The sequence below is a fragment of the Neopsephotus bourkii genome, unplaced genomic scaffold (assembly GCF_033783945.1).
Source record: "Neopsephotus bourkii isolate Nb327-2 ecotype Australia unplaced genomic scaffold, CSIRO-AGI_Nbou_v1 NB_369, whole genome shotgun sequence".
Lineage (NCBI taxonomy): Eukaryota > Metazoa > Chordata > Aves > Psittaciformes > Psittacidae > Neopsephotus > Neopsephotus bourkii.
This window is the reverse complement of record NW_026900875.1, coordinates 1,733,461-1,758,887: the sequence shown is the minus strand read 5'-3', so window position 1 is coordinate 1,758,887 and position 25,427 is coordinate 1,733,461. Positions and strand designations below refer to the sequence as shown.

The 25,427-nt window shown below is 46.0% G+C and overlaps 1 protein-coding gene across 5 annotated transcripts in view; it reads right to left on the bottom strand.

The window, feature by feature from the left end:
• The window catches only part of LOC133209908 (lipoma-preferred partner homolog), a 313,797-nt gene extending 289,951 nt beyond the window's left edge, over positions 1-23,846 (bottom strand). For 3 of the 5 annotated variants that reach the window (XM_061348844.1, XM_061348846.1, XM_061348847.1), the window contains exon 1: positions 19,998-23,838. The gene's annotated coding sequence lies outside the window, so the exon portion shown is untranslated. Of the gene's footprint in view, positions 1-19,997 lie in introns of all 5 variants that reach the window. The other 2 variants (XM_061348850.1, XM_061348849.1) reach the window with 2 other exon arrangements.
• Between the last annotated feature and the right edge of the window lie 1,581 nt (positions 23,847-25,427).

The following is a 25,427-nucleotide window of genomic DNA, read 5'->3' as shown; positions in this document are numbered from 1 at the left end:
GGAAAGAATTAAGAATTTGAGGCCAGGGATTATCAACCAGAGAGAATTCCCCAGTTACGTAGCTGAGAGGAGGAGGAGGGTGAATATCCCAAGGAAGGCTGAACACTCTTAGGTTAACAAAATACAGAGAGCACAGACAACAGGAACAATGGACCAAGGGCATTACATTAAAATACAGTTTTTAGAGCATCTACCAGCATTAAAAAAAAAAAATCTTCAGAAGCTTAATCTACCTCTTCCCATCAAATCCACACAGTGCTATGGTGCAGCAGAGCTCTGAGCAGCACATAAAGGTCTCTCATCAATTTATTCACCAGAAGAAGTCTGCTTATCTCCCACCATCAAGTAAAAACAGTTATGCATGATTTATACTCAATTTTAGTGTTTTGGAGGAGAGGGAGCTTTGTGTCACACTGCTTTTGTTAAACCAAAGAGGGACTACAAAGCTTGAAAAAGAGATTCAGGAGAGGGCTGTGGGTTTTATCGGAGGAAGGTGTTTAAGAGTTATTTTTTGTCAAAAACAGGATGTGCTTTTTCCTGTTTCTTTCTAATTTACACAGACACACATGAAAACACACTTCCCATTTTCCACCCAAGCACTAATTTTGAACCCTCCACAGCAGCAATCTCTGTTCCAGCAGCCTTCCAGTATCTGAAGGGGGCCTATAAGGATGCTGGGGAGGGACACTTCATTAGGGACTGGATCCCTAGAGATAGGACAAGGGGTAACGGGTTCAAACTTAAACAGGGGAAGTTTAGATCGGATATAAGGAAGAAGTTCTTTACTGTGAGGGTGGTGGGGCACTGGACTGGGTTGCCCAGGGAAGGTGTGAATGCTCCATCCCCCACGGTGTTCAAGGCCAGGTTAGACAGAGCCTTGGGTGGCATGTTTTAATGTGAGGTGTTCCTGCCCATGGCATGGGGGCTGGAACTAGATGATCTTAAGGTCCTTTCCAACCCTAACTATTTTATGATTCTGATTCCACCACTGATATGGGGAGCACCCCGGCAGGCTTGCACTACCCCAGCATTTGCAATGCCCTCCTTTCAAACTCTAAATTAAATCCCCTGTTCATGTGAACATTTTTTTTTTTTCTCCATCAAATTAACCATTGCTCCTCCTCTTTGTATATTACTAACTAGCAGTCTGAATCAACACATCTCAATTTTGGGAGGAGCAACCATTTAAACCACCTTACGTTCACACCAGAACCACTGACTGTGCCATACCCAACCCAGCAGGATGCTCCCCTCCACATCCTCCTGGAACAACCCAGCTCCCAGGCACTGTTTTTGTGAAGGTCCTACAAACACACCCACTAGACAAGGTATTAACTGCTTGTTCAGACTTTTTGGTTGGTTGGTTTTGTTTTGTTTTTTAATTTAACCACGTGATATTTTTCAACCCAGATAACTTTTTCCACTTCAAATGTTAACGAGATAGTGTAGGGGGGAAAATGGTAAGAAACCAATCAGTTCATCTTTCTCCTCTAGTTTGATGCAACACTGGCCTTACTCTCTCATGCAGTAGCAGCACTTTTCAAATGTATTTCTTTCACCAGAATGTTTGAATGCTTCAGAGAAATTATCTACTATGATGACTGGCCTATACATTCTCTCTTTCCTACCACTTTTCAAACAGCATTGATGAATGCATTAGAAATAGCTGTTTTGTTGTGTCTTTCACCAAGCTCCTTCAGTTCATATGTCCCTCCTGCTTTTAAATGCCACAAGGCGCAGAGCAGCTCAGGCATCAAGAACACACACCACACAAACCCTCTAAATCCACTCCAGGCTAATACACAGGAATCAGGAGTGCAAGGTTTAGGACTAAAGTTTTTAACTTCTAAAGTCCCTCTTGTCGTCAACAAAAATCAGCCACAAATCCACAAAGGTAGCAGCACTTGGAGATTATTGGCTGAGGCTGTCAGAACAACCTCAGGAGAACAAGGGTAGATCCTCTCACACCCCCAGTCTCAAAGATGTTCTTTGTGATTACATTTAGCTCAAGTCTAAAATGTGAGACTTACTTAGAGTAGGAAAAGAACATGGTAGGATTAGACCACAAGAAGTCACAAGCGTTCACCAAGAGCCTCACCAATTTCCACTCCAACTTTCTTTTCCTCTAAATCCTTCCCCAACACAATTTTCCATTCGTTCTCTCCCCTTTGCTGCCTCCTCTCCCTTCCACCCCCTCTCAAAAAAATCAAGCTGGGATCCAGCCTAAATTTTCTCCCTGTATAATCTGTCCAAAGTCTACAAAATACTGACCTGTGGTCACTATAGAATCATAGAATCATTTAGGTTGGAAAAGACCTTTAAGACCAGAGTCCAGACAGTACTGCCATGTCCCTCAGTGCCACATCTGCACATAACTTAAATACCTGCATGAATGGTGACTCTACCATGTCCCTGTGCAGCCTGCTCCAATGCTTGACAACCCTTTTGTTGATGAAATTTTTTCTAATATCCAATATAAATCTCCCCTGGTACAACTCCAGGCTGTTTCCTCTTGTCCTATTGCTTGTTACCTGAGAGAAGAGACAAACCCCCACCTCACTACAACCTCCTTCCAGGTAGTTATAAGGACCGATAAGGTCTCCCTTGAGCCTCCTCCAGGCTAAACAACCCCTGTTCCCTCAGCTACTCCTTATAAGGCTTGTGCTCCAGACCTTTCAACAGCTTCATGTGTGGATACACTCAACGTCTGTCTTGTAGTGACAGGCCCAAAACTGGAAACAATATTCAAGGTCAATTACATAAAGAGGACCCAGCTTGCAGGTGGGAAGTAAGACCTGATCTGTTTTATATAGCCTCATGGCAATTTGCCATGATGGTCAACCTAAATGGAAACCCAGCCTCCATGTTTCTGTTACTGTTTAACCAGCACCTTGCCCTCTAGAGCAAGGTCCAGTCCCTCACAGCAAGGATTTGCTGTCACTTCTGTTCCAGCAAATGCTTTTTCACAAAGGAAAGGAGCAAGGAGGAGAGAGATGGCAAGGAAAGCCACCAGATCTCCATCAGTGCACCCTACAATGGTCACCGGGTTTGCAGGGACAGGAAACAGGGATAAGCAGTTGACACTGGGCACCATGGAAATTCATCTTTGCCTTTCACCTTCAGCCCTGCTCCATCCTTAAAAAAAAGGCATTTAAAAAAAAAAAACCAGAAGCGAGGGGGGGGGTGGTGGTGGAGCAGACTGAAGGTGCCACAACGCTTATGCAAGATGAGAGACAAGCCCTGCCGCAGCACCCAGGTGTGGTGAAGGGACAAGGAAGCTTTGCCACTTGGGGACCTCACGCCATGCAGCTCCATTTTCTCCTGGGAAATGCGACATGGGGAGAACGCAAGCATGTTACCAAAGAAGCAATGGCAATTGGGTAACGCCACACTAAATGTGAGGCTGGAGGGGTTACACAGCACTGTGGGAAAGCAAAACTCAATCTCAACATCCCCCACTGCCCCAGCAGCCTGTAGGGATGGGCCATTTCAAAAGCCCAGACTCTGCTGAAAAGCATCAGCCAGGACTCCAGCACCACCTGCTCCCCTGGCCACCAGCTCCACAAGGGTTTCCTCACTGTCCGAGAGGCCCATGACCGCTCGCAATGTCACACTGCCCACCCAGAAAGGCAACACTGAAATCTACTCCTGTTTTCCATGAGCTAAGCGAAACAGCTTAAATATTACCCAGCGCTGCCAGCCCTTGTGATGGGTAAATGCTTTCGCGATCAGGCAGACATCTTTATTTAAATGGCATCTGTACGGCAGGTGGAACATCAGCTTTATCACCCAATTCATTTGTGTCAACCCCTTATGCAACCCGGTGCAAGTATGCTCTGTCACTCACCAAGCCTGCTCATACAAAAGGACAATGTGCCAAGCTGGGACATGGAAGGCAAGCATGCTGACCCCTCTATTAAAATCAGCATCATCCAGCTTTTTATAGAAAACAGCTGATCTCCTAAAGACTCCCTGTTACCATAAAATTAATTGCAAAAAATTTAGGGCCAGCCACATGGTACTACCACCCAGGTATGTAGTGACTTCAAAACACAAAAAGCTTACAGAAAAGATGCCCAGTGCACATCACCTTATTTCAGGAAGAACAGGGCTTTTTTCCTCCATGTTTTAGCTTACTCCACCTTCCAAAATAGCCTGAACTAAGAGTCAAAAAAGGCATGTTCATTTTGGAATGAAACAGCATGCATACGAACAGCTCTCATAAGAGCTGTGGCAGAACAACTTGTTCTTCAACAGTTATTCTGAACCACAGCTCAGGAACAAACCCAGAGTACGTCTTCATAAACGAGACACTGTGTTGATCTGACAACCCAGTTAAAGTGGTGGGTAGAAGCTTAAAGCTTCACAAAAGTATAAGGTCTCACTGACAACTCCCTTGAACTAAGGGCATGCTGACCCAGGAAAAATGAGACATCATTCTCTTCTTTTCTAGAGATCTGATTCCCAACTTCAAAAACCATCAGTCCAGCCTCAAAGTTGGTAAGTCTGGCTTAAAGCCTAACACAATAAAAATTAGTGTGTTTAAAGTTTTCCCTTTATTGGCACTCTGTATAGAAAGCCCTTTTCCCAAAGCTTTCCTACACAACCATGAGACCTAGAACCTTTAGTTTATTTTAAATGAAAAATCATATTAAAAGAAATTACAGACTTAAGGGAGTAGGGTTTATAAAAGACTTGATAAAGGGCAGAGCTTACAACAAGATCAAAATCAATAGAAATCACTGAACATCTTGAACACTGAAGGTAAGACATTGAACATCTCAAATTAAAACTCTAGGTTGCTTGTTACTATTACTTGTGATTGCAAGGTCCCAGATCAAGAAGTACTTCAGAAGAATGACCTTTACTCTCACTGCCTTCACGCAGGCTGAACACTGCCTTCCTGAAGGGAGACTATTTGTTGAAACTAGTGTTAGTATTTTTCTCCTGTCCTTCAAAATTTCACTCAGCAGTACAATCACTAGTTAATGCAACGCCTTTCTGCATGCTCTGTTTCCCTGTCAGGCTCTCAGTATCCAGGTCTTCAGCACTGTGGGAAAATCTTTAGGAAGCAACATTTAAACAAAATAAAATGCAGAAATTCCCCCTAAAAAAAAAATAAAATGGTTTTGCAGGCTTTATATGATAGTTTGGTTTTTTAAAAATGTATATTCAGGATCCAGTTTAAATTGGCTTCTTGTTACAGCCACCTAAAACATGTACTTACTTCCTTTTCAGCAATGTGAATTTGTTCACTGTGGCCAACTCTTACCATATCCATGTATTAGATAAATATGCGCATATATGTATACATATAGGCACATGCTGTCTCAGCTGGAGGTAACTATGACCGACACAAGGCTTATTCAGCCAGAAGAAGGGTTACTAAAGCGTTATCTGAACTCAAAGCGGTTTAGTGTTACTGGGCTGAAAGGAAACAGAGAGACATCCTGTTTACAGGCTGTAGAGCCCCAATGGATAAACAAGTGCACCTCAGTTAAAAGTAGAGGGGGAGGGTGGGGGAAGCAGAAGGAGAGTGTGGGTATCAGGATAGTGAAATACTAGCTAAACTGGATGCCTGGCAGCACAACCCAAGGCTGCTGGTCAGCCCCACGTGCTGCGGAGCTGCAGAATGTACAGAATGTGCCACCACGCCAGAGCTGCCAGCTCCTCCGACCCCACCACGGCTGGACCCTGCTCATCTTTCACACTGATGCTGGGCTGCTTCCTGGCACCCGGTGACGTGACACCGGAGCTGGTTTTCCACCCCCCTCCTCTCTGTTCTCCCAACACACCCACACTGCCAAAGCTTTCTATGTATGTTGTTTTTCATCTGCCGGCAGGGCCACGCTGTGGATGCTCAGGGATTTTGCACGGTCATAGCAGTAAGGGCGTCGTGCAAGGTCAGGTCTCACTGCAGCCATGTCTTCTCTGCTAGAAAGCTGATAGCCTTCCCTTGGCATCAACTTCCCAGCCACAGGCAGAGGTGAACACTGAGCTGGATGGAGGCGGTCTGAACTGATCTGATGTCCCTGCTGTAAGCCCAACTTCCAGCTACAGCAGGGAGGAGACATCCCCAACACATGTCCCTGACACTTCTCTCTTGTCAGGAAAACACTGAAGGTCCATCTCCAGGTTAGAGGAAGGTACAGGCTTAATCTCATTTGAATTATCACTTGCATCCCCTTGCCTGGCACCAGTAAGTGGGTCCAGGCCAGAACTGTAGGATGCAAGAAATGGGAGACCTACATGAAAACCCTGCAAACATCCTTCTGCTTCTGACATTAACAATGGACTGAAAGTGATAGAAAAACTTGAGGTTTTACCTTGGTACAGATCCAACAGTCCCTTGTACCTTCTGTGAGCAGAAACCCACAACACTCTTCTGCTCCTGGACTGCCCCTGAACAGGAAGCAAAAACCCTCTGCCCATTCAACACCTCCCCAGGCAGCAATGTCATGGCTCTGAATACTCACTGGGCCAATTCCATGATGCCACAGGCTGCCTCCAGTCCCTACAGCAAAACTGCCCCCAATACCACCAGAATTCTGCAAAGAGCTGGCAGACAAGGACATCCGGGCAGTGTTGACAACGCCCTACCAAGCCACAGTCAAACCTGGCAGGGAACATGGCAAATCTGCCAAGCTCAGACAAGTAACAAACCCTAAAGACGCTCTTCCTACCTGGTCAATCTTCCTAAGAAGTGACTTCTTCTAATCCCACTTTCCACATCTTTGCTGCTCCAGTGATCATTTTTTTCCCTCCTCACCAGTGAAATAGGAGATGGATTCACATCCAAAGCCTACATTCTCACCCAGCTTAGCCTACCCTGCTTTCAGTGACAGGACAAGCATCCCACCCCAGCACAAAGATGAGGATCTGAACATAGCACTGATAACATCACAGGACAACCTGAAACAAGAGACCCAGATCAAGGTTTCAGTGTGACTTTTCCTATCTCTGTCGCCTTTTCGTTTTTCACTGCCTCACTTTCTTTATAAGCCCAGGAACTCTCTGCAATTGAGGTAAAACCCCTAACATGTTCTACAGCCCTTCTGAAAAACTCCACCCGAACCTAGTCCAAAGCATGAGCAATGGAGAATTAGCCCTGCATGTACAAGCAGAGCTTGCTGGTGATGCCAGAGTTCACCCTTTGAGCACTCCCATCATAATGTAGCTGGCACAGGCAGTGCTTCACAACCACAACAAAAACACCACAGTTCTGCAAGAATGCACAAAAATGCGACCTGCCCACACTCCAACAGGCCCTGGTGACGAGGCAGCACTGCCAGGTCCTCAGCCGATGAACTGAGGGCCAGGAAACCTGAGAGCTACTCCCAAAAGAAAGTAATTTCTCATTTGTTTCCTATCCTACTCTGTCTCGTGCAACTGAGACTGGTCTGACTCATAACAGGTTTCCGCAGGGCATGACACAACAGGTTGACTTGCCTTGAAATAAAACACCAGCACATGAGGTGACTGTGTTTTGGCCAAGAAGCACCCAAATTCAAGACAGCCCTCAGAGGCGCAACTCCAAGATCAATAATTGCTAATGAACATCTTGCTCATCAGCTCCATGTAGTCCTGGAGCCTTTATTTTGCCTTCCTTCCAGCTGGAAAGAAAGTTCATTGAGAATGAAAGCTAGTGACTCGCAGGGAGGAGTGACAGATGCTGCCTGCCTGCATGTGTGAAAAACTCCGACAGGCAGAAATAACGCACCTCACATGTCTTATGGTGTCAGTGAAGAAATAAATAATCTAATAGACTACTAAGGCTCATAGTAATAATATTGTGCTCCCTTTTCGGAAGCCACTCCCCATGCCGGATGACATCTGCTATGGTATAGATGTTCCTGGAACAGGGAGATATTTTTAAATCTCCCAATGTGGCACAAAACTGTGAGTGTATCAGCCAAAATACCAGCCACCATTGCATTTATATATAGCCTTGCACATACTGTCTATAGATGGGAACGTAGACAGATACATGGTATCTAGCAGCATTACCAACAGACATTCTGCTGCTGGCCTTAAAAGTACTTCAGAGAAGAAATTTCCCAGCCAGCAGCCCCATGCATCTCTCCATCGGCTCTTGCTCCTCAAGTGTTTTAAGTGCTGTGTCTAAATTCACAATGATCACTGAATTCTGCCCCTCCACTGCCCCTCTGTTACAAGGCACTGCAGTGCCAGTGATAGGGTTTCCCCACACAGTGAGTATTCACCTTCTGAACCAGAACCATGGGCCTCAAAACTTCCTCCCTCCTTGCCGACATAGGTCCTAAGAAAGGGTGAGATTATCTTCAAGGCAGTCTAATTTACTCAGAGACACTTCCATCTGACACATGGAAACTCTAGGTATGATGCCTACTGGAGGCAGGAACAAACAGCTGCTCGTAAGTACAGAAAAGGACTTGCAAGCTCAAAACTAGCAATACCTCCCTGTGGAGCACCTGTAACTGCTTACCAGGAACTCTACTGGCACGCAAGTTACTGGAGGGGGAGAAAGAATAAAACTGTTTTGCAAAAAAACAGCTTCAGATAGTCCAATGCATTTCTCATTGGCATCAAACATGCATCAGCATTTCGAACAGGACCACAGCCTTCAGAACTAGGTTGATGCTAAAGCTCTTGATACGTTTATCTGCCTAATAATAACCCCAAAGAGCACTCCTTGCCTGGCTGTCTGCCAGACCACATGCAGCCTCTCTGCCTTTTTTTTTTTTTCTTTTACTTTTTTAAACCTTTTCAGACATGGAAATGGAAATGTTGACTCTAAGAAATTCAGCCTTTTCTGTGAAACAGAATGGCACGAGCTGAGACTTCTTTTTTGTTGTTGAGGAAACCATGATTCACGGGCCAGGGAGGGGAGACAAAGGGGAAAACTCACGTATTTTGCTTTCACATGTGCTTTATTTTGTCCTCTGACAGGAAACAGTGAGAAAGGATCTGACCTAGTTGCTGTCAGCTGCAATGGAAGTGATTGTATCAGCTCCACCTGCTTAATGTGGGCATTATTCAAGACTGCAAGGACAATGATTTGGAGACAAATCAGAAGCGACTGGTGTGTTCTCGAGGGACAAACGGAACACACTTGTGCACGACACAAGCAATCCACAATAGTGGGATAGTCTCAAGGCTGGAGGGAGGAAGGAAAGAAATGGAGAGCTGAATATCTCCACCTGTTTTTCTAGAGACAAAGAGATATTACAAGGAGAGTGCAGCTTGTTCAAACAGTTCAGAGTTTGCTCCACATTTATTCCAGTATACAGAAGCAACAAAAGACCTGCGCAGAGTGATCCAGCAGCTACATACAGCTCATGTCAGCTTTCAAAGCCTTATAACTGCAAGGAGTTAAACACAGTTCCTTTATATTCAGAGGAGAGCCTTGACAGAGCAGGCTGGAGGTACCACACTTCACCATTCACACCTGCTATGGATCCGTTCCCATGCACCACTGAGCCACACATGGCGTAGCCCTACTGAAGCAGGTCCCTGCAGGCCATTCTTTATAGCTAGTCCTCTTGTGAAAGTGCTATCAAAATAACAAAGAAGCCTCTGACAAGCATGTGGGAATCAGTACAGGGTGAAAAAACTGCTGCAGAAGTACCGCAGAGGCACTTAAGTTGTGTTTAAAAAATAAAAGAAGATTAAAGGAAAAAGGGGAAAAGTGTACATTTGCAAGTTCCAGCACAAGCAGAAAGCCACAGGTCACTGGTGTAGCTAACTAGGAGGGAAATGGTGGTGTTTGCTGTGCTCTTCTAAACAAAGCGATGCTGTTTCTGAGCGGGTGCCCGCTATCGCTGCTCAGCATAGTGCTCTGAAACACCCTTATGCCTCTCTTTTTTTCATCAAATTAATTATATGCAAAAAGCATTGTGCCCACAGCAGGCTGCTGATATATCAATACCACCAGTAAGACCCTGTGAGGTTTTAATAGGCAAGTCATACCAACAAAGGTTTTATCACCACCTGTTCTGCCTCCACCTCTGTACCCCATTTTCCAGCAGTTTTTACTCTGACAACTTCACTGGCTTTCAGCTGAATGGCTGATCAGATTCAGCAGCCTGCTTGCAGACATAGCATGTACAGCACAAATGGAAGAGCAGTCATTCAGCCCATGCTGCACCCTATTCCTCTTGGATTAGAGTAAATAATATCCTGATATCTCGTCCAAAGATCTGAGAAATACCAGTGTCCATACCTGTCCCTTTCAACCACTTTATATTTGTAAACATATGTAGCCATATACATACACAGTGATGCCAAATTATACTCAACCAAAACAAATTACATCAGGCATCGGACCCTTGTGACCCAAATGGGCAAATGTTCCTATGAATTTACCACTTTTACCCCTACACAATCAGGGACGTGGAAGCAAGCCAGGAACAAAGGCAGGCATCGCCCTTTGCAAACACCTAATGAACCTAACTGGAAACACTAAGCCCCACACCTTTGGAGACATGCCCCTGCACACCCAAATGGGTCAGGCAGTTAGAGATGAAACAGACTCTCCAAGAAAGCTCTTCTGTAGAAGCTGATATTTCAGCTGTTAAAGAATTTTCTATATAAACAGATATTAATTGCACATGCTCAGGAATTTCTCAGTTTTACCACTTAAAAAACACCCAAAGCCACTTCGAGGCTTTTCCTTTTTTCTCTCCCTCCCTTATTTGCTCTGTAAACACATTTGGGTGCACCCTGGATCCCATAATGTTCAGGTTTTGTGACAGCAGCTTTGAAGCAGAGCAGCAGCTACTTAGACAGCTTGCTGGGGATGGCAAACCATCCTGGATCCTGCCCCTGCCATCAAGGCACACCACAGTGCAGAAACCCACATTGCCCAGCTCCTTTCAAGACCTTCTCCCAGTGCAGGATGAAGTGGAAGATATAGTTGGTGCCATCTGCTCTAGCAGATAATGTTACCAGGAGCGCATGCCCATGAACTTGGCCATGACACTTGCAGGTCAAATTTCCCTCACCAAAACCCTACCTGTTAGCAGTGGAGTTTATTTATTAAAGCAGCATAGCAAGTTTACCAGCAGATCAAGGTCTCAACTGCAGCAGGTGGAAGATGTGCTATAATCACAAATACTTTGCAGCCTTTTGAAGAGGCCACTGCGGTCAGCTCACTGATATGAGCCCAGTGGTATCTCCCATCCCATTCCCAGGCATGCACCACTTGCCATGCTATGCAAGAGCAGTAGATGGGTACCACCTGACAGAAAGAGCCCCAGGAGAGCACTCTCCTGTGCACTGATACAATTATGGCTAGCTGCTACAATAGGGCTGCCTATAACTATGCCCCTTAAGATAGCAGGAAGGACAGGATAAAGGAAGTCAGGAAACTTGGATTAATTCCATACATACGCATGCATACATACATGCTTATATACATTTGCACCCATCAGTGTAGCTTTGGACAAGTCCCTTAGCCTCCCTTCCTTACTGGTCGGTAAATGAAGGGTAATATCACTGCCCTAACCATAGTTTAAAACCCAAGGACTGTGTAAACATCGCAGGTAAGAAAAAGCCCAGTTTCTCCATGTCCACCCATAACTGTAAATAGCAAAAAACTTCATCAAGGACACACCACTGAAATGTCTTGTCAACCCAAGGGAGCAATCAATGGCACTAGCCCAAAGGGGCTGCTGGCAAATATCCCACAATACTTTCTATTATATCCCTTTATACTGCCTTATGCCTTGCACATCCATTGGCCTTCCTCCCATAGAGGAAGGCTGGGAGTGACTCCTCTCATCAAACAGGTCTGCTTCTTCAGTGACATGAAGTTACCTGACAGCAGCCAGGAATCTCTTCCCCCTCTGAAAACAAGTCACCTCCACCAAGTTCAACTTCAGTCCACTCAGAATGTAGGTCTGAATCAAAACTCAGACACCTTTTGCTGGGCTGGCTATCCCACCAACCTGCACACACCAAGAGACACCACCACTAGGGCTAGTAAGCATCTGCAATACCTCAAAGGAGGGGGGAGTGGGAGAGGAGAGTCATTTTTGGCAATGAAAATGCAATGGAACATTCTGTATCGATCTATTGTGGAATGAGTCATTTTTAGAGTGACTCGCCTCCTCTTCCCCTTGTTTCCCCACCCTCAAATTACGGACTGCAAGAAATGAGTCGAGATAATGGGCAATTTCAGAGGTTCTAAACTCAGGCTCTTCTGCTGGAACAGTATGCCATGACAGTAGATGGACTGAGCTCAGGAAATGCCCTTCATTTTCACATGCCTTTTACTGGCTACAGAAGAGTTGTGTCTAACTAACAGACAATTAGGAAAGGACTAGAAGGATGGGGGACTACTTTGGAGAGTAAATGAGTAATTGAAAGAAAGATCTAGAAAGCACCAGCAGTGAAAGGAGACCCAGAAAAACAGATAGGGATCAGATATGAGCCCCCAGAAAAAATAAGCAAACTGGAGGGGCATCAGATTGGGGAGAGAAAAGGTGTGGGTGAAGCTACCACTGCTGCTTCAGGAGAACTCTCTGGACTATCCAGTGTACAGGCACTTGCCAGCATATAAATACCAAACATCAAGGATAAGTACTTCCAAAGAGATGAGGGGAAAACCAAAACAAAACACAAAAAAAGCAATGCAGAGAAAGGGAAATATAGCTGGCAACAGTAAATTTTCCCTTCACTCCTTCAGTCCTTGAGGATGAAACAAAGCCTCTCAGGAAGCTGCGGAAGTCCAAGTATCTCTTTAGGAAACTGAAAGATGCATATATAGGAACTAGATGACCAGTGAGTTTTCCAGCTCAGTTCCATGGAAGTTAGTGTAAAGATGTTTTTACTGGGGGATGGGTATAGCAAAACATAAACCACTGATTCCACCCATATCCCATCAGATGTCACTGAAGTGCAACCTGCTGCACTCAAAAACCTACCCATGTGAGGTATATCAATATTATATATATATATCTATATATACACACACAATTCAATCCCCGATTTACTGTGTAAGTCTCTAGAAGACCAACTTTGATGGCATTAAGCAGAAGGTGGCAAGTTACTTATGCACTTGTCTATTAAAGTTTAGCAATAGCGCACACACAGGATTGCATAAAGCATAACCACCCAGCACCCCACCAGTCACACGGAAGATCTGAGCCCCTCCAAAAGCTCTTCCAGCGCTGGACTTCAACCAGGACCAATATTCTCCATTCAGAGGAGAAACTGGTACTTCATACACTGGGAGGTGACTCATCATAGTAGCTGAGTTACAGCATAGCGTTAAGGTCATCTCTACTCTCATCTACAGCATCCCACAGTATCCCCTCCCACAGATGACTTGCTGCTCTTTTTTTCCCTCCTACTTCTTTTCTCAATTTCTACTCTCCCCTTCAACCTCCCTTCCTTTCAGGTCTTCTCACCTCTTTCCATACCCATTTAACTTCCTCTGTCTATCTGTTCCTTAAACACCTTTCTCATACCCAGCAACTCCCATCTCAGAAGGCCTTTTCTTCTAGGAATCTGCTTTATCTGGAGTTAATCTCCAGCCATCACCCATGCCCTTCCTCACCCAGCCCTCAAAAGCATATCTGTCTGCCTTGAATTGCAGGCTGTTTAGGACAAGGATTGTCTTCTTCCCCACTTGAAAAGCACAACATACATTTACAGGTCAGGTAAATGACAAATAAGCTGTCTCTGTGTTACCAGCGTGGGCTCCCTCCACCAAGCTCCCTTGGTGTTTGCCTTCCCTCTGCTGCAAACTAATCTACCCATAAAACTTTTTCTTCCTTCTCAGTTACAAGGTTATCACGTATATTCATCAGCATTGGTTCAAAAACAGTTAAAGGAGGTGGGGAAACCAAGGGCATTTACCAGCCCTGCTCTCCCATAAGCTGAAACCCCAAGATGTAGAGAAATCTGTGAGAACACCACAAGGGGAGAAGGTGGACAACTCACTGGGATTATTTCAAGTGCTGCATGCCTCATTTCTATTCAGTTTTCAGTGGGTTTCTGGGCAAGCAAACACACACAGCTGTTTGCTGGGGGAGCATCTACATCACCTTCCACCAGCTGAGTGTGCATCTGCCGTCGGAAGGAGGCTGGAAAAGAGGCAAGTGAGCTGTTCAAATAGAAAACTGGGGTAAGAAAAAGTCACCCACGACACACAGAGCATCAAGAGGTGACTAAGAGGCAGCTCATGCTCCAAAGACAAAAAAAAACAACAGTGAATCCACCCCCCCACCATCTATATCAGAGCTGAGCAATGCATCAAACCTGCTGGTTGCCCGTATGCAAGGGGGGATTTGCATAGCAGGAGTAGCACTTCTCTGGGATCAATGTGATTAAAAATGCTTATTCAAATAAAAAAAGAGGGCAAGAGTCCTCACTAGACAGTTCACAGAGTTGACCCTATCAGCCAGTTCCTTATCTCAGGAGAACCTGTGTTGTCTGGGGTTTCCCAACAGCTCAAGTTGCTGCTCTTTGGCCCCCTGCATTCCTTCACCATGTGAACTTCACCCCCCCCACCTCCCCCTACACACCAGCCCCTCACCCTACATGAGGACATTGCCTCCGTCACTTTGAAACACCCATCTCCAGTGCGCTCTCAGCTTTCAGGAATTCTTCCCTGGGAACATGCTCAAAAGCCTTGTCCTTCTTCGTCCCTAAAGTCTTAACAACCTCTACGAGATTATCTGATGTAGCTTTCTTACACTTATACATCTCAGTGGAGAATTAGCTGATAACTAACAAAGCACTGCAGGTAGCGCTTAAGTCAGGAAGTATAAGCGATAACACCACTACACTATGAGAAACCTTATCCAGACCCTTACAAAAAATTAGGTTTTGTTACTGGTTTCATCTGAACTCAACAGCTATCATCAGACTACACAGCAAACAGGAATACCTTCAAGTAAATGGTTGGGGATGGGGGGGGAACATTCCAACCACCCTTTGAGTAGAGACACCCACCCAGTCAGAAACAAGAGGGGCACAATGAAAATCCAGACCAAAAGTTGAGGATAAAGCAATCGCCTAGAAAACAACAGTAGATTGGGTAAGAACAATCAAACCAACAAGTATCCCCTCCTACACACTGAATGCACTTTTCTGCATAGCAGCATTTCACAAGATAGCAATTGAAGAGCTGGTGCTTAACAACGCCCCTGGAGAGTTGCCCAGAAGTTTTTACATTGCTTAGCACCCTGTGCATAAAAGGGCAGCAGCAGTGACACTCCTGGTGAACTCCTGCTGGCCAAGCTGTCTGGCAGGTATAGCTAAAAATGCCATTTTTGGAAAATAGTGCCTTTTTATAGCTTATCTCAGTGCTGACAGCTGCCTCATGTCTCTAGAAATAGCAGGATGTAACAGCCATGTTTGCAGGGACAGATTTTAAAGGTTCCATCTTCTAAGAAACAACCTACACATCCAGAAACAGAAGGCCAGATTTGTTTTGATACTGGAACCCCCTTCCATATGCTAAGCATGCCCACGGATTCGCAAAAACCCTGCTCTGAAAACGGGATGTTCATTCAGCAACAGGCAACAAGTAACTTGCGTCTGCCTTCCTATAGAGTCTGTTCCCAGCATAATCGGCAGCAAAACAGCACACAATTAGGCTGATACTGCCTTTTGCCGAAAATCATTGGCATTTTCTAAGAAAAACAGTGGTGGAGGAGAGCATTAAACACTGGAAAAACAAGTAAAAATACTCTGCAGCTTCAGCTGATCAGCATCTCCCCGTTGTTCCTCTTCAGCTGGAGTGAGACAGAGATCCCAAAGCATTGTTATGAATCATTCGAGATGATAGAGACACAAGCCACAGGCTGTTTTCCAGGTCAGTCCCACTGCTACAAACCCCAAGCACATGAGCCTGGAGGAGCCTCTTCAACCACCCTGTCTCCATCGTGTTCGTGAGTATGACTGGGATAATGTTATTTTCCTACCTTTTAGCAATAACAAGCTTTTTAAGGTAAAAAGAGCCCAACTCCCAAGAATTTAACACTGGAAGAGATAATGCTAAGGATGTAAATGGCTTAGACTGTAACAAGACCTTGCAAATTTTCCACAGTACCACCTTTTACCAGCAACAGTTGGACCGATTGTCTACAGCATCTTCCTCATTACCAGATCTTTTTATTTATTTTTTTTTAACTGAATGAAGGGGTACTAAAGACAACGACCTGCTGTGAAATGACCTGCTGTGAAATGACCGAAATCCCCATGCAAACAACCCATTAGCAGTGTTCAAATGCAATTTAAATTACTAGTTGCTAAAGTGCTCCTCAATTTCATGGTAAGTTTCCAAGGAAAATTACATGCTATGTACTATTTAATTGATTGTTTTCTACTTCTTAACATCCATTTATTCCCTCCTCCTGTCTTTTCCTTAATTTCAAGGGATGGTAATGACTTTTTGGGGAGGAAAGGGGAACAACTAATGGAGCCAGAGAGGGATTTACCTGAAGAACAAGGATGTAGGAGGGAAGTGACTGCCAAAATCGGGCAGCTTCACTGGAACTTGTCCTTGTGGTATTTTCACAGCAGGGGTGTGAGACAGCACAGCACAAAGACTCTTTCCTTCCCACTACAGGCAGCCCGGCTTTCAAAAGGTGATGTTTCTTTAAAACGAAGTCAAGCAATAAGCACAGTTAACTATTAGAAGACAGCAGTAAAGAAACAAGAATCTTCTTTCCTCCTCCTGGGCATGCTGGTCCTTGAGCCGACACACTCACTGGAGACAAACAAGTTTCTCTCATTTGGGAGATCTCATCCCAAATGCAAATACCTAGTTCTCAGAGGCAAATTCCCCCCTTAAGTTGACTGAAGAATTAGGCTGCAAGTGAGACCTCCTGCTGCTTGCAACAGCTGGTACAGGAGAATGTGTATTATAAAGCTAATAACAACAGACCTGTCTTAAAAGCCTAAACTATTCAGATCCAAGGAAGAAGCAGCAGTACAATTAGGTGAGGTGCCATCTGGAAATGATGGTGATACCTGTTGGGATCATGTCACACGCTAGCAACATCTATCAACTTTATGAAATACCCAATATGACTTTGTTTTCCTTTAAGCAACGAACTCAGAAATATTTTGTGTTCAGAAAAATATGACTTTATTAGAGTAAGAGAGATGGGTTTAACAACACCACTTGGCTTGAGGCTGTGAAGTGTGCACTTGTCTGTGGGAGCTGAGCATGAGCAGTCATGTGGAATGAAAAGACCTGCACTTTTCCGAAGTTTGCCACATGGTGCCTCAGTTTCCATGCCCGCACACCAGGATAATAAAGCTCTCCCCAGCCTGTGGGCACGATTTAGCGTTTAAAGGGTCTGAAAGCTTTGCCTACAGAAATAGGAAGTATCAGATGTCTAGAGACATCTAAGCTCACAACCTTGTCTCGCCTTCATCGCTTCCATGCCTATGTGTGCTGCACGTATCTGCAGCAGCTTCTCTGACATGCTGCAGGGCATGTACACCCAGCCCTCAAGTAAATTCCTGAAAGCACCAGAGACACACAGTGACAGTGTCACCAATTTGCCACATCCCATACAGTACCAGCCTTGGATCAATTGGTGTAACAGCTGGGATGAAGGATGGGCTGAGAACCAATCCTCCTTACATGGGAGCTAAAGCAAATCCTCTGTATTTAATACATCATTAGAAGTGATTGAGAGTAGCTTAAAAAAGGAAGGCATGGAGCACACCTGAGGTCCACTGCCATGGAAGGTTTCTCAGACTTGAGCATTTACCAAGTGCCAGGCTGCAGGAGGGAAAATCTTTAGATAGCTGTATTAATTTACAGGTCAGCCCTTAATGGCTGTGTTCCTGGAGCAGAAGAAAATACACTGTAAACCCTGGTTAGCATCAGTGATCACTGGATCTGCCCAGATCCTTGAGAAATACCAGATGGAAAGCCTTGGCAGCCTGCAGTCCCAGCCGTGGACATTCTCCATCCTCCAACAGCCCTCCCAGCACCCGTTGAGGGGACACACAGGCAGCACGTGGGAGCTCATCCTTCACAGTCCATTCAGCTCTCAAGTCACGTCCTTGCAGCAATGAGACGTTGCACAGAGAAAGACCAGCACGTGAGGATTAATGGCCCCAGTGTGCTTCCCCGGGCATGCCAGATGAGCACTGCCCAGAGCCCTGTGTTACAGCACTCAGGCACTGCTTGTCCTTGTCTTCCAATGGTCTGTCCTGGCAAGCAGGAAAGAGGGAAAACTGAAAGGGGAACAGAACATCACCATTTCCAGTCCCACCATGCTGCCTCTGAAGCACCAAGCTCAGCCACAAGCAGCTGGCGAAGCCTGGATGCACCACATCCATGCACCACCAGAAGCAGGGGCTGATCCAGGGCACAACCAAGCAGGGGAAGTGCTGGGCAAGGACGAGGTATCGCCGTCCTGTGGGGCCATGTGTGCACACATGAAAGCAAAGCTCAGCACACAAGGAGCGACACAGACTGCCAGCTCACTGCCTGTCACAGCTTGGCACCACCACACATGACACAGAATGGGCTGCTCCCTGGCGAGTTGCTGGGCTGAGGCTTCAGGTATTGCAACATCTCCATACGTCTCCCCAGCATCCTGTTTTCCAGCCCATCACCTTCACTGTCTATTCAGGTCATACACTCTTTAGGACAGCAGTTCTTTCCTTTGCACCAGTATCAACCCCATTGCAGTGGGGCCCTGATCCCAAAAGCTGCAGTAATCCAAGTAGCTTGTTGAAATGACAAGGATTAAAATGCAGCTAAAGCCTACAAGCTCCCAACATGTCCCACCTGCAGGAACAGGCTCCAGCAGTCCCTTCATCATCTTTTGGGGCCGAGTACTTTTCAGCTCACACCCCATCCTTGTGCAAACTAAGCCAAGTATCTGTTCCTGCCTGGAACAATTAAGCCAGTTTTGCTCCTCAAGGACCTGCTGCAAATTCACATCTCTGGAAAACCAAACCTCAAACCAAGTATTAATCCCTATTTAAAAGGGCAAAAGAAAAACAAGAGATTTAACTAACAAAGGTCTTAAATTTAAAACAAGGAGAGTACGATAACAGCAGGTTTGAATCAGACTAAAAACATAAGTTAGTTGAGAAGATAGAAGTATCACTAACCAGCAATAGGAACTATAAAGGGTTTTTCATCAACACCCGTTCCCAAGTAAAAGGACAAAGTGCACTACTTTCTGTCTGAGGCACAGGACCGGCTGCTATGCACCCCCTTGAGCAGTGTTAAAAGCACTTTGTGCATGTTACATGCTCCAAATGACAAGAGGAATGTGGGATGGTGGATCTCCACTCCAGATTCCCCAGCCTGGTTTTAGCTGCCATGAATAAAACAGGAAGCAGAGCATCTTCCAGGTTCCCCCGACACCCCTGACTGCCTGGATAAGCTGCAATTTCCTTTCAGGAAAAAGAAAGGAAAGAATGGGGGGGGGAGGGGGGGGGGGGAAGAAAGGAGGGGGGAATAAGGGAAGCAGCCAGCTGCCATACCAGAGATTAAAAACTTCACACTAAGGAAAAATAACGAATAACAGGAAAAAACAAGACACTGAACCTTCATCCAGTTACAGCAGCTAAACTGCTTCAGGTCCCTAACAAAACAGTTAAATATTAACATTTGAGAGAAATATATCTATGCATTATGCAGCCTTTTAAACACACTCTGGCTTAAGAGACAGAAGTCATATTTAACCTATATTTCACTTGCTGACCACACACATATATACTCATTTAACTCTACACTGCTCTGCTGCCTTGCTGCATAAACCACTGAAAATAAAAGGAAGAGCATGACTGAATGAGAGCTGGCTTAAATTATCTTTACACCTAGGCCTGAAGAAACATTTTCCGTTTGAGATCAATCCACTAAGCCAACTTTCCCTGCTACAGAAGGTTTCATAGGGTCTCTTGATGTTGACTGGAGATTCACGTGCCTACCTCCACCCTCAATGCACACACTTCAATGCAATCCATCTGACTAAACAAAACAAAAAATCCCAAGCTGCTTGCTAAAGCAGCACTGATGCACTTACCAGCATCCAGGCAAGCTCCTTCGCTAACACACTTCCCTCCTGAGCAGATCGAATTTGGAACAAGGTCCAGGAGCAGGAGAGAACTAAGAACTGACCACAACAAGCTTCCAAAACAAGAGAGGGCGGGGGGGGTATGGGGGGGAGAACCTTACTACAGGAATTCAAATCCTGCTTCCACCAGACCCTGAGTCACCTCCCCTCCCTTGCAATAGATCAGAGCAATGGGTAAACATTTCCAAATATGGAGATCAAAACTCCAAAGGATGTCAAAAAAAAATCATCCTTCTCTCCCTAGCTTTGGCACAGGGAGCACATGCCCCTCTTGAGCCTGAACTGAGCACATTGCTGTTACTGACCTACACACAGCCTGGACATGGGGCTACATGTCACCTTCTTCACCTGTGCTTTGGAGGCTCCTGGATCTATGGGTGACAGTGCATCTCTGTCTCGTCCATGGGATGCTTGGTGATGCAACAGGGGCAGCTCCAGGAGACATCACCCCTTGCCCACCACAAACCATTCTTTCATCCCTCACTCATCCACAGAAAACCTCCTAGAACTATTTTTTGGAGTACCCTTTGAAGGCGCACAGGCAAATTCAGGCTGCGTTTATCGTGATACCAGCTTGGCAGCAGGGAAGGCAAGGCTCAGCCGTCAGTGCCACTGGAGAGGTCCTCGATCTCTGCTGGGACACACAACACAGCATCCCGTGGCAGGCAGGAACAGGAGAGCACTCAGCCTCCCCATCCCTAGGAGAGGGGCTTGATGGTCAATGCTTAAGCCCATACGGCAAATTTAGGAGGCAGAACAGTTATGCTTAGAGGGCACAACTGTCCCTGCAGAGTCTGCCTGCACACAGGAGCAATATATCCATGCCACCACTCCCGAACTGCAGGCAGCAGGAAGGTGACTGCTACGCCTGCCAACATAAGATGACAGCCTCCTGGTAGCTGAAGCCATGGCTCCAGGAGCAGGCAGCCTCTCAGGAATGTGCAAATCAGGACATTTTCAAGGGGAACAGGCTGCTGAGGCGATCCAACCAGACCAGAGTGATTCCTCAGCACCACCCACAAGATGCTATTGAATTTATAGGGAAGGAATTCCAGAGCTGACTCTGCCCATGTATGGCCAAAACAAACTGTAAAAAAGCAACATTATAGTACATCTGGCTTTCACTGGTACTGAAGTGCAGGCTTTGGGAGGAGCCAAAATCCTTCAGTGATAGAGGCTGTACAATTACATCCAGTGACTAGGCAGAGGTCAGCGGCCCATGGCAGCATGAGTTTAGCACCCAGTATCACAGGTGATAGAAAACCATGTAAATGCTTGCTTTAGGAGAGAGAAAACCCACCAAATAGAAACAAACAAAAACCCCACACTTTAATGCTTTTTAGAATAAGACCCACATTTACCTTTGTGATCCACCATTACCACTGTAAAAAATAAACCTTGCCAGGCAGCACCAGCACATGTCCATTGCACTGGTAGTTATAAAGGTGTTTATAAAAGCTTTAAAGAGCAAACCGCCCAGGTGGCACTAAGTGGTACACCAGGACAACATCAATGCAATGGGGGCTGGGACCAGCTCTCAGTGAGCAGTTAATCAGTTGTTTTTCTAAAAACCCACTAAAACCTCCCTCGGAGCCATGTACCCCAAACTGCCCGCAGGGCCACCAGGAGCATTCTCTGTGGTCAGAAACGGGAGATACTCTAAGCATTGCAGTCCCCATGACAGAAGATGCTCCAAAACCAAGGTAAGAAGGGTCAGGTAGGTGCAGGTTTTACAAACTCTGACTCAGCTTTCAAGCCCCTTGCAGAAAAAAATTACCAAGGTATTGCTTGGTAATATGCAAGGACAAACAGCGGGATGAAATAGGGAATAATGTAAGTCAACAGAGGGAACTAAAACATGGAGGACAAACACCTGGAACAGCAGAAACCCAATCCCAGGCATGCACCAGCCTTACTACTCTGAGGTTCTGCAGTATGAATAGATCAAGCTTCTCCTTAACAGTTAAATGCCACTACCTTGCCTGCCCTGCCAGCATGGGAAATATTAGCTGTGTCAGATTGAGAGGCAAAGGGCTTACCAAACAGGTGAGGAATGCAGGCTGCAGTGGCATGTGCAGTGGGGATGTGAAAACCGAACCCAGGGGAACATGCGCAGATCTCGCTGCTTCTGCCTTTGCACAGGGGTCAGGCAGGATACGTTTTACAGCTCTTGGGGTTGAAACCTGGGAATAATGTCTTTGTAACCTTAGAGGGACTCCTGTGCCAGAAACTAATGCAGTTGCTAGAGGGGCTGGGAGCTCAGGGGCCTGAGCACATGAGGACAAGCCATTTCTCAGCTCCTGGCAGACAGCCCAGCACTGCTTTTGAATAAGTGCAAGTTGTACCCATCAGGCAGGGAAGCATGCGTCTCCTCTGAGCAGCATTTGCTGATGGGAGACCCTTAACACAGCTATTTCCCCAGCTTCATGTTCCCCAAGACAGCATTAAGATCTCCCCTCAGTTTCCAAGCGGAAATGCCATTATACCCTCTCCCTTGCTACTTTGCTCATATTAGTGTTGGCTAAGCATGACCTGGCATTCAATGCCTCTTTTTTAGAGCACCTTCTACCCCAAATGACACAGAGGAAAGAAACCAAAGGGATGGACACATCCATGTCCAGCCACATGCAGCCTAACCAGGAGCTCCCTGCTACATGGCACGACAAGTCCCTGTCCTTGCCACAGTCCTCACCTGGGAATGTAAGAACTTGGGGGCCTAGGAATCCTAGTCAAGCCTCTTGCAGAGCAGTACAGATTGTTATCAATCAGGCACCAGGTCAGGCTTGGCTAATTCCACCTAAACGACATTATATTAGCAGGGTGACTGAGAATATGTGATTCATAAAAATGTCTTGAAGGGGCAGAAAGCACTACCTGCATGGCATACAGAACAGAGAGACCGCTGCAGTATCACAGGAACACAGACCATGTAATGCAGACAGTGAAGACCAGGAATGCTCATATGCACACATGCACAACTACACACACATATGCCTCCTCCCCCAGTGTGCACAGGAGCAGACTTGGGACTTGCAAGCTGAAGTCCTATGCAGGCAAAAGTTAGCACAAATGTTTGTGACAGTTCCAATTTGCAGGCAAAGGCAAAAACCGGGTGCAGAGAAATAAATATAGAAAGAAGTCAGGCAGGCAAAGCAGGTGCTGGCTTGTAAAACCTTGGCCAGAAAGGCTCCCCAGGAGGTTGAATCTGGTAGTTTTGCAACAGCTCCTCAGCAATACAGAAGAGACAGAAAAAGAAAAAAAAAGAAAAAAAAAAGAGAGCATGAATGCATATGCATTCTTTTAACACCATATATAGTATATACAGACATTTGGTATATACACCCCCAAGCTCTCATATGCCACCATATAATATATACTGTATATGCACATCTTTGTTTCCATGTGCCTAGATTTGCACAGTGTGTGTGTATATATATATAATGTATCTATGTGCATTTGTCATGTGTGCATGTCATTACTCCCCAGATCCCCTATCCATGCGTGGTACCACTCATCACTCAACAGAGCATGTCTAAAGCCTTAGCACCATAGTCTGGGATGACTTGTGAACGCTTGCAGCTTCTCGCCGCTCAGCTATCCCCCAACAAAGCTTGTAGGTGCAAGCATCACCCAAGAGCCACCAGTTTGTCTTGTGTTTTCCAGTGATCCCAATCCACCCAGCCCCCTCCACCCTCAATTAGGAGAGGACTTCTCATTTGGCAGAGAACCATGAACAAGGTGCCACCACCAGAAAAGCCACAGATCCTTCTGGGAAGTTGCCCCTCACATCTGTGAAACACGTTTACGTACCGGTTCTCACGCCTTGCTGGTGGGATGAACTCAGAGCAGGGCTTTTGGAGATGCGCAGGGCTCCACAGGAGTCACGATTGGGTTTCTTTCCCAGCCCTGCAAAGAGAGAGAGATACCCATGTGATGCACACTGGATGGGCCTCCTGACGGCTTGTCTCCAGAACTTGCAGTTTAACCCACACAGCTTCTGGGCACTGCAGCATTTTCCTCCCCAATTTTCTTATACAGAAGCCTCCATACTCCTGGAGTCCCTTGCACGCACCAAAAGCAAGCATCACCACCTCAAACTGGGCCAACAACCAGCACCAGATACCACAGCCCAGCCAACAACTTGCATTTCCTCAAGCCCATACCTCCTTTACTGATCTTAAAGCCCCTGAGAATGGGTAAGTAAAAGGAGATATAAAATGAGGCTTAAAACAAGGGACCTGACCTCAAGCACAAAGAGGGGGCTAGGAGGCATCATTTAATTCATTTTGTGGGTTTACCACTACCACTATACCACAATCCACTTCACCAGCACTACACTTTAGCACAGCCTTTTCTCTGAGGAACTCTGCCCTATTTCCACTGGGGACTGCCACACTCTTTCCTATAGCTGCAAAGCAGGCATGACCCTTTCCTGAAGTGACTGACTTGCGGTCGTTTTTCCCCTCTGCAGAAGATGAAGGCAGAGCAGAGGGGACAGTCATGCCATGCAACCACTGTCTTTGCACATGGCAAGCTACCGAGACAGGCAGCATCTGAATCACACACTCCTTCCTGCCCCTGCTGGCCCACAGCTAGCATCCCGTCCCAGCCACATCCTGGTCACTCTGACAGCCCTATCTCTGCTCATGACAAGCACAGGCTTGCCTTGTCATCACCACTAAGCAGAGAAAGCCACTGCTGTTTGCTGCTGTAATGATGGAAATGGGTCAGTTCAGACTTGTGTATACTGCACCTGGGCTGCTCATGAGCATGTATGTGAGCCCACAGAACCAACATGCAGCAAAATGCAGAAGAATGCTGGTGGCTCAGCTCACAGTCCAGATCCCTCCTCTTTGTCACACCCTGAGATGGTGGCTTCCTGCGCCTGCCAGCATCCCTTGCCCCCCACACCATGCCTGATGCTACAGTAGCCAGGACAGAAGGAGGGCTCTCACCTCTCCCAAGCAGGGGTAGATCTCCTTTGCACCAACACTGTATGATCACAATGAGGTCCACCCTGACCCAGGCAGCACTTTCCCAGCTCAGTCCCATGGTTCCTGTGATGGCACCTAGCCCTGATTCCTCACAGGGCTGGGCAGGTATAAAAGTTCCCATGCATCAATGCTTCCCTCAGGTGTGATAAGGACAAATTCAACCAGAGATTATAATGGTCTCTCCTGTTCACTGCAAGCTTGGGATAAAGATGAGTAACTGCAGGGTTTTATTGCTGGTGAACTCAGCCAAAGAACAATTTCTCTCCATTCGTCAAAGAGGAGACAAGTACAAGCAAATATTATGGTTGTGCATGTTTACTTTTCATTTTAAAATGATGTAGAGTTATATACAATTTAGATCCTTCAGGCTCCTGGCAAAATGCCC